Source organism: Panthera pardus, unplaced genomic scaffold, assembly GCF_024362965.1.
Source record: "Panthera pardus isolate Hobbes unplaced genomic scaffold, ASM2436296v1 HiC_scaffold_20, whole genome shotgun sequence".
Classification (NCBI taxonomy): domain Eukaryota; kingdom Metazoa; phylum Chordata; class Mammalia; order Carnivora; family Felidae; genus Panthera; species Panthera pardus.
In genome coordinates, this window is record NW_026526766.1 from 69265789 (window position 1) to 69279452 (window position 13664).

At 42.5% G+C, this 13664-nt stretch overlaps 1 long non-coding RNA gene across 1 annotated transcript; it reads left to right on the forward strand.

The window, feature by feature from the left end:
- The first annotated feature begins 6558 nt into the window (after positions 1-6558).
- LOC109270008 (uncharacterized) lies at positions 6559-13412 on the forward strand. The gene is made up of 2 exons (XR_002081372.2): positions 6559-6742; positions 12901-13412. It is a non-coding gene; the product is annotated as an uncharacterized LOC109270008 (long non-coding RNA).
- The last annotated feature ends 252 nt before the right edge of the window (positions 13413-13664 follow it).

Consider the following 13664-nt stretch of genomic DNA (forward strand, 5'->3'; position numbering starts at 1 on the left):
TTTTAATATTTTTACTCAAAAAATCTTATATTACTTAAGAAATTTAAAATAATTTGAAATAATACAGCCCCTAGGTATATGATAATAGCACAAAGGATGGGGTAAAGGAAAAAATATCTTGTTGTAAGGTTCTTACACTATACATGAAGTGGTATAATATTATTTGAAGATGAGTATTTTTTGAAGATGAATATTTTAAAATGTGTAAATTAAAGATGAATATTTTAAATCTTATGATATGCACTGTAAAAAAAAATTAAAAGAGGTTTAACAAGACAAGAGTTAAGAGAAAACAGAATCATAAATAATCCAAAAGCAAGTTGGCAAAGGAGGAGAAAGGAACAAAGAACAAACAGAACAAAGAGTAAACAGCTGACAGGATTTAAATCCTGTAGATTTAAATATAACCATATCGGGAGCCTGGGTGGCTCCATCAGTTAAGCGTCAACTCTTGATTCAGCTCAGGTCACGATCTCATGGTTCTTGAGTTAGAGCACCACGTGGGGCTCCAAGTGTGGAGCCTGCTTGGGATTCTCTCTCTCTCTCTCTCTCTCTCTCTCTCTCTCTCTCTCTCTTTCTCTCTCTCTACCCCTCTCTCTACCCCTCCCCCTCTCACAAAATAAATAAGCTTAAAATTTTTTAATAAAAAATAAATACATAAATAAAACCATATCAATAATAGCAATGTTAAATGGCCTATGCACCGCAATTAAAAGACAGAGATTGTAAGATTGGATAAAAAAGCAAGACACCATGATACGTGGTGTACAAGAAATTTACCTTCAAGATGAAGACATAACTAGGTTAAAAGTTTAAAAGAAGCAAAAAGATATACCATGCAAACACTAATGCAAAGAAAGCTGGGGTGCCTTTGTAAAGATCAGACAAAGTGCACTTCAGAACAGGAGTATTACCACATATAGAGAGTCATTAGATAATAATAAAGGATACAATTCACCAGCAAGACGTAAGAATCCTAACTGTATTATATCTAACAGTGGAGCTTCAGCTGACATTAAGCAAAAATTGACGGAGCCCAGAGGAGACACAAATAACTCCATGACTAGAGTTGGACACTTCAACAATGCTCCCTCAGTAATAAAGGAAGTGAAAAAAAATTAGGAAGGACACAGAAGACATGAAAAACACTATAAACTAACTTGACCTAATGTTTATTGAGAACTCTAGCCAACAAATAGCAGAATACATATTCTTTCCAAGTACACATGAAACAGTCACCAAGATAGAACATACACTGTTCATAAAACAAACCTCAAGTTTAAAATATTGAAATTATACAAAGTATGTTCTCACCATAATGGAATCAAATTAGAAATCAAAATAGAAAAGTATTTGGAAAAATCCCCAAAATTTGAAAATTAAAAACATACTTCTAAATTACTCAAAGAAAAAGCCAAGTAAGAAATTTAAAAAATAGGGGTGCCTAGATGGCTCAGTCGGTTCGGTGTCCAACTGTTGATTTCAGCTCAGGTCATGATCTCACGGTTCATGGGTTCAAGCTCCATGGAGGACTCCTTACTGATATACTAACAGCATGGAGCCTGCTTGGGATTCTCTCTTTCTTGGTTTCTCTCTGCCCCTCCCCCGCTCCCACACTTGCATTCTTGCACTCACTCACTCTCAAAAATAAACTTTGAAAAAAAGAAATTTAAATAACAATCTCAATTGAAAATAAATACAAAGTATCAAAATTTATGGGCTACAGATAAATCAGAATATAGAAGGAGATTTGTAACATTAAACATGTATAATGAAAATAGCCATGCAAACATGGTAAACATTCCTAAAACCCACCAGACTTTCTCTAAGAAGTGTGGCAAATGCCAACAAAATAACACAGTACAAGAAAGGCAAGGATTGTCATGTGTCCAGGGGAAGCAGTGCTAGGACAGGAGGCAAAGTGACTGTGGCAAGCAGAGTAAGCCAATTTTCCACAAAAAGGTTAACACGACAAAGAAGATTATACTGAGGCTAGAATGCATTGAGCCCAGCTATGGATCTAAAAGAAAGCTGCCTATTAGGAACTGCAGGCATTTTGAACTAGGAAGAGATAACAAGAGAAAAGGCTAAATGATCGTTATTATAAAGACAATACAATCTTGAGGTTATGTTCACTTAAAAAAAATTATATTAAGGGAAAAATGGTCTCAAATTAGTGATCTAATAAGTATTACCTGAAGAAATAGGAAAAGGAAAGAGAAGGAAGCAAACAGAAGGAAGAACATAATTAAAATATGAGCAGAAATCTATCAAATAAAAAACAAAAATAAGAAAATCAAAGAAACCAAAAGCTATTTCTCTGCAAAGAAAATGACAATAAACCTCTAGTCAGGCTGATCACAAAAGACACAATTACCAATATCAAAAATGAAATAAGGAACATCACCAGATCTACTAACATTAAAAGAAAAATAAGAAAATATTATGAACTATGACAATAAATTCAACAACTTATATGAAATAGGCAAATTCCTTAAAAAAAATAATAAAGCCTATGACCTACTGTAGTAGACAGTGAGAATTCTAGTATTTATCTGCCTAAGGCACTCCAAGTAGAAAAATCATAATGAGTAAAGATGTGGAAACACTGAAAAAAACAGGCGTTTATTACCGGAGTAAAAAAATGCAGAGTAGAGAGTAACAAAAGAAGCTAAAAAAGTAGAGATCAGCAAATAGAGGATAAGTTAGAAACAGAGATTAGCTAAGAGGCTACTGCATAGTTTGGTGACAGATGATGAAGGTCTGAACTACCAGGGGGGGAGTAAGAACTGAAAGGAGATTAAAATCTGAGAAATATTTAGCAGATAGTTGCTAAATATTGGTGACTAAACGTGGGAAGAATGAAGGAGGTGGAGCATAGAAAGCCTCACCTGTTTCTGGTGTGGTGACCAGGTGCTACCAATTGATACTGGGACTAGGATAGCAAGGGCGGTGATGGCAGAGGAAGATGATAAGCTAAATTTATGGATTTTAGGTTTGGAGCACCTGTGGGAAACCAAGGTGGGGAATGTTTAGCAGGCATCGGGATGTATAAATTTGAAGCAAAAGGGAAAAGTCAGCATTGAAATAACTTACTTGATGGGTAGATATCTCACCTAAGGAGACCATAAGAAAAGAAGAGAAATGGCTCAAGGGTAGAATCCTGGATTAGAAAATCATCTGAAATTCACAGGGCGCCTGGGTGGCTCAGTTGGTTGAGCAACCGACTCGGGCTCAGGTCATGATCTCACCGTTCATCAATCTGATCCCCACATCCGGCTCTGTGCTGACAGCTCAGAGCCTGGAGCCTGCTTCAGATTCTGTGTCTCCCCTCTCTCTCTGCCCCTCCCCAGCTTGTGCTCTCTCCCTCTCAAAAATACATAAACATTAAAAAATAATAATAATAAAGAAAAGAAAAGAAAAAAGAAAGAAAAAATCATAACTTCTGGAAAAGCTTTGTGATTTTTTGGAATAACAGTTCAGAACCAAGTGCAATTATGCACAAAATGTATAATATCAAAAACTTAGAACAAACCTGAGTATCAAAGAAAAAATAGGCTGAGCTAATATGGAACATATTTAAAATGATGTTTACGAACATTACATAACAATGCCGAAATTGCTTACGATAAAACGTTAAATGTTTTCCCACCTTTCACAAATAATATACGTATGTATATTATTTAAACACTGAAAATAGGCATAGCAAAGTCTGGAAAGAAATGCAACACGTGTTAGCATTAAATGTTTGGGGTCGAGCCTATGAGCACGACTATTACGGGGTAATCCGTATCTTGTAAACTTGCTAGATAACACTCATTCAAGAAAACCTGTCCAAAAGAAGAAACGCAGCGTTTACTCCCATCTCTGGCGACGACCATCACACCCGGAGACCCCGACGCTGAGAGCCCCCCCCACCAAAGCAAGGCTGGAGTAGAAGCCTACCTGAGTCGTGGAAGCAACTCCACGCGCTGTGCTGGAGGCCTGCGCCGCGCGGTAGGACCTGGGACTCCGGAGTCTGCACGGGCTTCCGTCTCTGCCACTCAGGGGTGACCTCGTGCCTCCACCGTCAGGTTGCGCTGAGGGCCTTCCCCTCGGCGCTCTCTCGAGCCATCGCCCGGCCTTGCTAGAGGCGCCCGGGCCTTCCTGGCAGCTTTCCAGAAAACAGTTTCCAGCGCTGGCCGGGCACCCTCGGTGGATACTGGTCGTGGGGGAGCGTGAGACGCTGGCCTCGCCAAGCCCCCGCGGCAGCTGCAGCACCAGCTGTGGGCCAGCCGGAACCCGACGTTGAACAAGGCAGCTGTGGGCCAGCCGGAACCCGGCGTTGAACAAGGCTCTGCGGCTCCTTCCACTTCTTCCACCCCTGCGGCGGCCTCACTAGGCGGGTGTGCATAGCGCTCCAGCCCCTGGGACCATGACACTGGAACCTGGGCCCAGGGACCTGCCGGGCAGCCAGGGCAGTGCGGCCTCAACAGGCAGCAGTCAGTGAGGCTGATGGAGGTGACCTGCGCGGAGCTCCCGCAGAGAGGGCGGCAGGCGCTCAGGGCCTCTTGAGGCCTCTCCGGGCCTTCGTAGGCCGACCCGGGCCCGTGCGGCCCCAATGTAATGCCCTGCGGGCTGAGGTGAGGGACTGCTGGTGAAGCCCCGCAGGCAGAGCGGGAAGGCCCCATCCTAACCCGGTCCGTGAGGGGGAAGCCCCAGCTTTTCCTTCCCGACTCAACATCCTGAAGGGAAGCCAGGCTGACCACCCCCTGAAAGCGTGAAGAGAGCCCCAAGCGGGCCCCGCCCCAGACTTCGGCCCCGCCCCAGACTTCGGCCCCGCCCCTGACGTGGCCCCGCCCTGGCGTGGCCCCGCCCCGGGATGCAGCCCCGCCCCCAGAGGCTTCCTCCAATCTCCGTCGTCAATTCCCTCACGGTTATTGACCGTTACCTGGGTGTGACACACAGGCCAGCAGTGAGGGAGAGAGAGAAGGCCCCCCAGGGAAGCTCAGAGAAGAGGGAAGGTCGCCCAGAGTTGCAACATAGTGCAACAAGAGTTGTGATGATGAAAGTGAAGACACCCATCCTTCTTTGGGAGGGTCAAGGAAGGCCTCCTGGAAGGATCCCTCCTTCACACAGCAGTAAGGAAGGAGGAAACGAGGGTGGGATGCAATCCTTTAGAAGATCTGATGACGAAAGCCTCCCATGGGAAGGCTTGCGGTACCTTTCAGGAGCAGGCCACACAGCAAAATGTGTTGAGGAGGTGTTGAGGAGGAGGCTTGAGGAAAATGAAGGAGGTCTGATAGAGTTTTGAGCAGTTTGAGGGGAAGGAGACTCAAGAACCAATGATGTAAACTCGACAAGGGCAGGGAGTTTTGTCTTTCTCACTGACGTGTCCCAAATGCTTGTAACAATGACTGTGATACTTTACCCAGACCCCTCTGGTTTCAATTTGGATATGGACAACGCACAGGTGATGGAGTTTTGGGAAGCAACCTACTTGCCCTTAGCCTGTGTCCCAGGACAAAGCCGCTGAAACAGCATCTCGTCCTTTGTTCCCAAGTGATGTTTTGTACTTTATTCCAGCTGGGGCAAAAACTATGGGTCTTGTTCATTAGGGTGTCACCTAAGTCCCTGGGCTGGGAGGGTGACTGCTTGGATTGGTATGTCCCCAAGTCCTACCTCCTTTCTTTGATGCATGTATGTTTTGGATATCCTAAGGGCCCTCTCATCCTTTGGGGCTACATTCTTTTTCTGGCTTTTCCTTGGGGCCTGAAGCTTATAGACACAGGGCTTCTGCTGACCCAGGCTGCTCCAGAGCTGGGGATACTTTGACCTTGACTATCTCCCTCAACTGTTTAATCCTTGAAAGAATTCCAATTCATTCCTAAATTTATCTCCATTATCATATTCCTAAAGTGGAAACTCAACTTAGAGAAGGTACCCTCCTTCTTTAGTAAGTTCTTCCTCTCTAGAACTTTCCTCCAAGGGTGGGGGAAAAGGTCTAGGGATTGGTTATCTGCATTTGGGTTGCAGGAGGAGGGCATTAGAGACTAAATAAGAGAAAGTGGTGAGGGACAATGGTCAAAGGACAGGAGAGTAGCCAACTTGCTGTGCAGAGTAAGGACCTCAGAAGAACTAGCTACATTTCTGCTGCAGAGTCTCTGAAGGTTTGGGGATTTGTAAGTTCCTACAGACTATGCAATTTCTCTAGTTCACCTTCACATATCCAGAAGGGTCAGAGGGCTATGGAACAGCAAGTGACACTAAGGGAATCACAGAACAATGGAGTTGGTAATGTGTCCTCTGTTGTTTTAGAAATGATCCCCTCCTTAAGAAAGGGGTGCCTGGGTGGCTCAGCCGGTTAAGCATCTGACCTCGGCTCTGGTCATGATCTCACAGCTCGTGGGTTCGAGCCCTGCGTTGGGCTCTGTGCTGACAGCTTAGAGCCTGAAGCCTGCTTTGGATTCTGTGTCTCCCTCTCTCTCTGGCCCTCCCCTGCTCATGCTCTGTCTCTCTCTCTGTCTCAAAAATAAATAAATATTAAAAAAAAGTTTTTAAAGAAATGACCCCCTCCTCTTTGTCCTCCCAAATCTGGAAATCTGTACTCTTTGTGACTTGTACCTCCAGGAGCTTCTGGACAGTAGAGCTGAGGAAAGCAGGTCTACCTGCATCTACATATCTGGTTACAGGATCTACCCAGAGATAGAACCTGATGGACAAAGAGAAAAAAAACTCCTGCTGGAAATCACAGTATGAGAAGGTAGGGAGAAACAAGTCCTCAGCAGACACCTGCCACCAGAAGGTGGAAATGAGCAAGTGTTTCGAGCAATCAATGCTTGAGGTTGTTGCAACAGAAGAGGCCAGACAGAAGGGGGTTTTCTGAAGATGAGCTCTCTGGGACAGTGCTCAGTAAGACTGAAATCAAGCCAAAAACCAACACTCTCAGAGTCCAGCAATGGTGGGGTAGAGAGTTGGTGGAGGGGGCTGACAGGCAAATGAATCAGTGGGATTCATGGAGTGAATGGAACGAGGTATTGGTGAGAAATGGGAAGCTGAGGTCCTTACAAAGAGGGTAGCATCATACGAAGAGGTGGGATCTGGTTGCGTAAGAGGGTCTAGTAGTTCTGTGTGTTCCAGAGGATAGGAGGAAGGGTAAATGAGGGGAGTAGAAGACAGTCTGTTATGATTGTAGCTCCAGAGGCAAAAAGGGATCTGGTGCCCAGTGATGAGACTGAATAAGAGAGCCTGGGGTCAAATGGAAGCAGAGGGATCTTGGGGGAAAAAATGAGGAAACTGGTTTGTGGGGATGAAGGAAGGATAGTGAAAGATGAGGTGAGACTAAGGCAAGGAGGATTCCCAGGCAGAGGAGATAAAGCCATCATTGGAGTGGTAAAAGAGAGGATTGAGAATTTGGGAGAGCCTCTGGCGGCAGTAATAGGGGGAAAGCAGGGATGAGGGAGTGGGGCCCACTGTGAAGGGCAGAGCACAGAGAGAAGGAAACAGGCTCTGTGGGAGCAGAGTCAGACACGAGCTAGGGAGGTGCAAGGGTTGACAGGATTCTGTAGGGTCCTGGGAAGGGAGGCTGATAAATGGGTCAGAAGCGAATGGGCTCAGAGGCACCTGGGTGGCTCAGTTGGTTAGGTGTCTCACTTTGGATCAGGTCATGATCTCACAGCTCTGTGAGTTCGAGCCCCACATCAGGCTCTGTGCCACCAGCTCCGAGCCTGGAGCCTGCTTTGGATTCTGTGTCTCCCTCTCTCTCTGCCCCTCCCCTGCTCACATGCTGTCTCTCTGTCTCTCAAAAATAAAACATTAAAAAAAAAATGTTTAAAAAAAAAACAGTGAATGGGCTCAGCCTGAAGGGCTGGTAATGGATTTTCTGGAAGGTCTGGTAAAAGAGTGGAGGCCAGAGTTAAAGACAACTCAGGCAGAGGAGCCGAAGGAACAAAGGGGACACTGACAGAGCAGCATCTTTCACAGGCCTGCTAAAAACAGAAGGTCACCCTCCACACGGATGCCTTCCCAACCCTCCCTGCTCAGGTCTTGACCCAGCAGTTACTGACACAGAATAGGAACAAGAGGGTCTGGAGAGGGTAAGGGCCCCTAAGGCATACTGCCCCTGCCTATTAGAACATCCTATACCCATGATACATGTACTTCCCTCACTTTGCTTTTATGAAAGACCTACATTGCTACCTGTTTTCACTACCCGAAAGAATTCCAAAGAGAATTTTTGCTTTTACCATCAAAAGGTGAAGAGTGAAAATAGCATTCAGCATTTGTGTTGCAGTTATAGAGGCAGGTCGCACCCCAAGCAGCAGCAGTGGCAGTGAGAGCGACCCCACCAAGGTCCTTCCCCAGGAACTACACTCAGCATCTCAGCCTCCAGCCACCAGAGCTCTGAACTATGTCTGTGAGCATCTGTGCTCTATCTCAATTTATTCTGTGCCTCCCTTAGCAAGATGTGCCCTAAGGTATCAGAAAAGCCTAAGAAGTTTTTTTTTTTTTTTTTGGGGGGGGGGGAAGGTGGGAACATTCAAAATAATTTCTAGAAATGGTAATGTTTGCTTTATGCTATTTTTTTCTTCTTTGGCTTATGAAAGTTTTCATAGGAACACACTAGTTTTGGATAGTGGAGAAAGCTGTACACCTTTTATAAACCTCATCCCAAGACTTGCTTTCTCATTCTGTTCCCCGTGGGTTCCTCCTTCAGGAACAACCGCAGGCATCACTGGGGCTCCAAAATTGCACAGCCCATCTTAAGAAGCGGGGAAACAGAAAAGAAGGGAAGAGATTAATCACTTCCAGAAAAAGTCCCATGCCACCACAGCTTCCTTCTGGCAAGTTCTACAGGCTGGTAAAACAAGAGACTGAGTTACATGTTGAGAAAGTGAAAATTAGTTTGGCCTGAGACACTGAAAATCCACCATGTCATTCATCAAGCTGGGAAAACAGACACAGAACACAGATAAAGCCAGCTGCAAAATTAGCAGAAAATTCTATTTCTCCCAAGGAAACACTGCAGCTGTAAAGTGTCCTAATGACACTCAGTAGCATGACTATTACTTTGTTACTAAGAAATCTTGCTTTCTAAAATCATAGTTTATCAGAAACTTCATTTTTGAAATAATTTCAGTAAGAACAAAACATCCTACTGTTGCCTACAGGATCTAATTCACTTTGACACAGAGCAACTGCCTTGATATCCAACCCAGGTACAGATTCAAGATAGGGGTTCAGGGGTATAACATTCTACATCTATCTTAATTTGTAGTTTCTAAGAAAAGGAGACCTTGTGTCCCATTTCACCATCCAGACCTGATGTTATCCCTTTTACATACAGCCCTCCTTCGCTTTAACTTATCAAAATACTGTTTCATATCAATTTCAGGGGAGCATGGGTGGCGGTTAAGCGTCTGACTTCAACTCAGGTCATGATCTCACAATTCGTGAGTTTGGGCCCCGCATCAGGTTCTGTTCTGACAGCTCAGAGCCTGGAACCTGCTTTGGATTCTGTGTCTTCTTCTCTCTCTGCCCCTTTCCACTCATTTTCTCTCTCTCTCTCTCTCTCTCTCACTCTCAAAAATAAATAAATGTTTAAAAAAAATAAATTTCACCTAAATGCCATCCCTCCTTAAGACTGCATCATAATTTTTCCCTTTCTTGGTGGCACATGCCATGGTTCCTCTGGTATGTGACCTCCCTCGTTGCAACAAGCCAATAAACCTGACTTTGTCAACTATAAGTTTGTTCCTGGTGTCCTGATTAGGACACCTGAAGGTTCTCTTGATACTTGGTCAATACCCTCCCTACTAAGCTTTGGCCTCCTTAACTCAGTACTAATGTGCATATCTGAGACTCCTTGAATCTCAAGACATTGAAGGTCTCTTTGTCTCTGATTGTGTGATTTTACACTGAATTTAGATTCCGATATCAAAGGACCAAAGATACAACCAGTTTAATATTTGTCTGCTAGAATTTTTGGTTTCTGGTCAGACCTGAGTGTCCCCTGGTGAAGTTTGACTTTTAACACCATCTTCTGCCTTATGTTTGTCCACCAGCTTCTGTTTGTCTATGAGAACTTTCTCCAGTCTTCTCTGGGTATGAGAAATTGGCTTTGAAAGATCTCTCCACACAGAGCCAGGTGGCTGCTGATTTCCCAGGTCAGCAAGTAGAAGCAGCCTAACCTTAGGGCTGAGGACTTAAAACACAAGTGATATTTTACCTCTGAACAACAGTCAAAAAATCTCTCATGGGCTTGTCTGCTAATAAGTCTGTGCTAGCACCTGGCATAACTTCACCGAGGATAAATTAGAATTATAGTGGCCACTAGGGGAACTTTGACATGAACAGGAATGTTCATTTGAGAAATGCCTAAGGCAAAAAGGGAACAGAAACTCTCAGGAGATTGTATAACTGGTCTAAAAGAGAGAGATCACTGTGATTAATGTAGATTTCCCCTCTGTTTCCATTCTGTAGGGATTAATAAACACTGGCTTTTAATTGTATGGCTTGATAAAATTGTCAAGGGCTTGAGTTACTGTTTAAACCTATAATGACTTTCTCTTTTGGGTCTATGTATATATGAAACAGGTTTTCCTGCATCTAAACTTTCTCCCTTCTCCTTACAGAGGAAAGATAACCTTTTTAAAAAATATTTGTTTATTTTTTGAGAGAGAGACAGAGCGTGAGTGGGGGAGGAGGAGAGAGAGAGGGAGACACAGAATCCAAAGCAGGCTCCAGGCTCTGCGCAGTCAGCACAGAGCCCGACGCAGGGCTCAAACCCATGAACCGTGAGATCATGACCTCAGCCGAAGTCAAACATTTAACAGACTGAGCCACCCAGGCGCCCCAAAAAGATAACCTTTTACATTGATAATTTCATATTTGTCTAAAGCTACCTCTTACTTTTTTTTAAAGTTTATTTATTTATCAGAGAGAGAGAGAGAGAGAGAGGAAGCAGGGGAGGGGCAGAGAGAGAGAAGAGAGAAAAAATCCCAAGCAGGCTCCACACTGCCATCAGGGAGCCCAATGCAGGGCTCTAACTCACTAACCACAAGATCATGACCTGAGCAGAAGTCAAACATTTAACCAACTGAGCCACCCAGGCACCCCACTCACTTTGTTGTTGGTCTGTCCCTCTGTTTTTCCCCCACTTGGGAATTTTTAAAGATCAATTGCTCAGACAAAAAAAAAATCATGGTCATTATTTTGCATACTATATAGTCAAAAATGTCAAAGAATAAAGAAAATAAAAATGTCAGTAAACTATTTTGCATTATAAAATGTAGACAAATGTATTTGAATAGTAGCCTTCATACTATAGCTATGAGAGATCTTAGCTTCAATATAAGAGCTTTTAAATTTTTGTTTAAGTTTATTTATTTTTGACAGAGACAGAGTGTGAGCATGAGCTGGGGAGGGGCAGAGAGAGAGGGAGACACAGAGTCCGAAACAGGCTTCAGGATCCGAGCTGTCAGCACAGAGCCTGATGCAGGGCTCGAACTCACAAACTGTGAGATCATGACCTGGACCAAAGTCAGATGCTCAACCGACTGAGCCACCCAGGTGCCCCTAATATAAGAGCTTCTAATTATGACTTTAAGATTACTCAAATTTTGTTTCATGAATACAAAGTTTATAAAGTGTATTTTTTAAAGTATCCTGTAATTGTCTCATAAATAAATTTTGGATAAATTAGAATGAGTTAATCATATTGATTAGAGACAATATATGCCTATATTGCCTTGTGGGTTTTTTTTTTAATGTTTATTTATTTTGAGAGAGAGATAGAGCATGAGCAGGGAAGGGACAGAGAGAGAGGGAGAGTGAGAATCCCAATCAGGCTCCATGCTCAGCATGGATCCCAACTCGCAGCTTGATCTCACAACTCTGAGATCATGACCTCAGCCAAAATCAAGAGTGGCATGCTTAACTCACTGAGCCACCCAGGCGCCCTTGCCTTGGTTTTATTATATAAAGTTATTGCCCTGGTTTTATTATATAAGATTAATGCTAAGACAGTATTCTAGTTTATATAAAACTAAGATTAAAACTTCAAGATTTAAACCTTCTAAATTTTGTATGTTGGTTTTATGGGACAAGAAAAGAATCACGGTTGAAGCAAACTTTTCAAGATTACAAAATATAAAATTGTGTTTAAGTAAAATCATAGGACAGATGTCTTTTAAAGGGTTCTGATCTTATAAAATTCGTACAATACTATGAATCATAAGGATTTAATGTTTTAACTAAAATTATAATTTCCATATACTTAATTAAAATGTTAAGACTTTAGAAAATGTTGAATTACTTGATATATAATATTTGGATAACTGAACAGTTTCTAAGCTTTGAAATATATGTGTAATATATATAATAGTTTTAATTTATCCTTATTCACATACATTATATAAGGACTATAGATTAATAGAATGTATAAATGTTTAAAGATTTTATTTTTTTTAAAGTAATCTTTACAACCAACATGGGGCTCAAACTCACAACCCTGAGACCAAGAATCACACACTCTACTGACTGAGCCAGCCAGGTGCCCCTTAGATAAATTATATTTTAAGATTAAAGTTAACTTTATTATACATACATATTTATGTATGTCTACATATACATACAGAGGTACATTAATAAACTTTAATTCTATAAATGACAAAACGATAATTTCAAGGATATATTCAATGTTAATTGATTTATTCACAGAAAAGGCTTCTAAATCTCTTACTGCAAATTATAACATAGACAATACACAAAAAGAATAAAATTCGTGTTTTCTTTCCATAAAATGACCTCAGTTATTTTGTGCCTAGATAAGAGTTTTCTTTTGAATCACCAAAATATTCTATTAACTCTCTGTCCTAGCATTCTTTTGAGTAATAACACAAATTTCCTTACTTTTTTAAGTTACTACGTCAGATCTCAAAGAAAGAATGCAGTCAAACCTCCGTGAGAAGGACCTTACTAGGTACTGTTAACAACTAACACAACAGGGAACCCATGCCTCCCAAGTCAAAAGGCATAAGCCGCACGAAATCCCTGGGAGGCTGTCCTGAGACCTCACACAGAGAAATCTGAGGAATCATTCCAGAACAGATAACAGCAGGAAGTTGCACCTCCCACCCAAGACCATTGGGACCGCACTGGTAACCACAGGAAGTGCCACCTTCCCTCAAGATCCACCAGACAAGACCACCAGAGCCACCCGCTGCGGCGCTTTAACCTGCACGTGCTTTTGCTCTTTTCCTTTGTTCTTTCCTCTCTGCAAAGTTAAGGTTTCAGTTGTTAACACTTCTTGTCTGTTAACCAGGATACCTCCAAGGTCTTTATCTTTAATACTCTTTGTTTGTTTTTTTACCTTAGTCACTCCTCGGTAAGAGTCCAGTGCCCGGCTACAACATGCAATTAATTACACTGTCTGTTGGGTTTGTACTTACTTTCCTTCGGTGCCATCCGACTTCCTTTGCTAGAAGTATCATGGAATTAATCAAATGATTTCCTAGGTGATAAGACTCAACCAAGAAGGGATCTAGGGATGGACAATATTGTTAACAGGTCAAACAACTAGAATTCTAAAATTCCCTGTCATGTCATACATAGAAAGGAAGTATGGGTTCCTAAACAAAACAATGCTCAGAAAATTAGCATTGTGAAAATTAGCTGTTCCACGC